This window comes from Rhagoletis zephyria, unplaced genomic scaffold, assembly GCF_001687245.7.
Source record: "Rhagoletis zephyria isolate East Lansing unplaced genomic scaffold, Rhagoletis_zephyria_1.1 Rzeph_scaffold_43200, whole genome shotgun sequence".
Classification (NCBI taxonomy): Eukaryota; Metazoa; Arthropoda; class Insecta; order Diptera; family Tephritidae; genus Rhagoletis; species Rhagoletis zephyria.
This window is the reverse complement of record NW_016200255.1, coordinates 1-2,557: the sequence shown is the minus strand read 5'-3', so window position 1 is coordinate 2,557 and position 2,557 is coordinate 1. Positions and strand designations below refer to the sequence as shown.

General features: G+C 35.5%; 1 pseudogene; it reads right to left on the bottom strand.

The window, feature by feature from the left end:
* Positions 1–7: 7 nt before the first annotated feature.
* Positions 8–2,511, bottom strand: LOC108355194 (sodium leak channel non-selective protein pseudogene; annotated as a pseudogene).
* Between the last annotated feature and the right edge of the window lie 46 nt (positions 2,512–2,557).

The following is a 2,557-nucleotide window of genomic DNA, read 5'->3' as shown; positions in this document are numbered from 1 at the left end:
ATGCAGCCGTCTTTTGTATGTGACCACGCGCACCCCACATCTGCTGGAATTGCACGCGTATCTCGTTGAAAGTCTCTGTGATGACAGCAATGAAAACATTCTTCACCAGCCAAGCGAGAAAGAATATCATTGTGCTGGTGAAGCGAAGGTGTTTTTTTTTTTTAGAAAAAAAACAAATTCTTAAATAAAACTCTGTAGTTCCTTACCTAAAGTAGAAGGCAGCACGCCAGGCAGGCAGCGAATCGATCGCACGATACATAATGAAGACCCAGCCCTCTTGCGATGCCGCTTGGTAGACAGTAAAAATGCTCGTAGCAAAGTCTTCAAACCCATTGAAGCCAATCACGTAGCTGCTTAGAAAGTCCATTTTCATGCACATCATTCCAGGTGAGCATTGATATCCAGAATCGGGATCCATGGAGCAGAACGTATCGGGTATGGCCAACGAATTTATCGTCAAAATGCTGGAGGGAAATATACAAGGGAGGGGAAATATAAAAGTCACCTATCGGATATATTTAAATATAGAATATATGCATTTAGTCAAAGCGACGCAATTTCTTTTTTTTTTTACACTTTAATGCCAATTTGGAATGGCAATTGAGTTCTGTAGAAAATTCCTTTTGATGGCAGAATTTCATATGGGGTTTAACAACGGGATCAGAAAAAAATATTTCTTTAAGTTTGTTGTTTGTTTTATGTTCCTAACATTGAAGTGTGATATAGAGTATAGACTGGATATATTCGCGATGATATTTTTATTAGAGCTCTTGCATATATTTCCGAAATTTCATATAACATACCAGGCGACTCGTTTTACATGGTCACATTGCACCCTTAAACCTTTCTCTGGTCTTCAGTAGTCGGCATCACATTCTTCCTTTTGGTCGAGTTACTCTAGCAAATTTAGAGTTTATGCAGATGACCTCATAAACTGCAGTGTCCGTGTAAGACAACTTTCGCTGGGGTTAGTTAGTACTCGTAAACCCAGCGAGTCTGTTTCCTCATTGCCTTTATCTCTTTCTTGAATATTCTTATGTAAAAAAAGTACACGGCGTAAAAGGGTGAGGCAATTGAAGAAGTTTTTCGGTCTGGGCCAAACCGAGGAACGGCTCCACAGTGGTGTACGAGAGGAACTAAGTAAATTTTGTTTAGTTCTTTAGACGTTCTATTTTAATACTTGTACCTAATACAGCTATTGGAATAAGCTCTGAATATCTATTAAAATACCACAACTCTGTTTTAAGAAGCATAAGCCTTAAATGGGAGATAGTTTTAGAAGCAAAGTAAATATATTCTACCTTATCCTGAGTTTCGCCTGAAAAAAAAATCGCCCAAAAATGTGACATCCGCCCATAGTAAAACCATGGAAACCAAAAGTGAAAAGTGAACCGGTTCAGAGAAAATGAAACTCGTGATAACGCTGATTATATTATTTCCAAGAGTTTAATTTTCCTCGAATCGGTTCACTTTTCACTTTTCTTTTCCATGTATTTACTATGGGCGGATGAAAAATTTTGCGGTGAATTTTTTTTCGGGCGAAGCTCAGGATAGTACGTTTATGATAACTCTATTTTTTTTTTAACTTTATTGAACTCATTTGCTTTAAGAAGAAACCTAATTATGAAAATAATATCAATATTTTAAACATTTTCTGTCACTTTTAAACGCTAAAACGTTTTCCTGGCCTTGACCGTTTCTTTTCAAATATATGTATGTATGTACGTTAATTGACAACTTGATGTCTTAGCATCGATATTATGTATGTGACTTCCCACTTGTCGGAGTCGTAAATACATCGACCGCTTTTTATTGCGTTTTTAGGTTTTAGAGGTTAGGTTTGTATGGGAGGTATGCGCTAAAATAAACCAACTCACAAATTTTTCATTATTTTCTTTATTTATGTTATATACGGAAAATTAAAACCCCACGCTACCTCCAACCAAATAATTTTCCAAACAAATGTATGGGGCTCTACCACTGTGGGATGTACTACCAAATGCGAAGTTGTTTGAGTTTTAGCTGATACNCTGGCTATCGTTTAGGATTAAAAAACTCTCTTGCGATAATCCCCACGATTTTTTTATTTGCGCTCAGACTAATACTTTGACTACTACCTTAAATATGGACGGGTACTTTCTCATGGGCACCGTTGTTAAAAAATCGCGTTTATTTTAACAAATTTTTTTCTATCTTTCTTTTATATAGAAAAATTGCCGAACTTACTTTGTATGTATGTTTGTATATATATTTTTTTGAGCTTAAGAAACTATGATTTTACCAATATTTTTAGCAGTCAATACCATCTAAGCCCATTCGTTTAGTAAACAAAAAATAGAGATAAATTTTTGTTAAAACTTACGGCCTTCCCAAATAATCGTATTCCGAATTATTCATCACACAATGATTTTTTAATTCTCCGAAGAATTGTACCCCCAGTAAGCCGTATAACGACATAAAGAACAGGAAGAACAATGTTACGTTGTAAATCTGTTGACTCGAGCGTCTGTAATATAAACGAAATTAATACTCAGTATTTTATTAAAAAAAAAAAAAA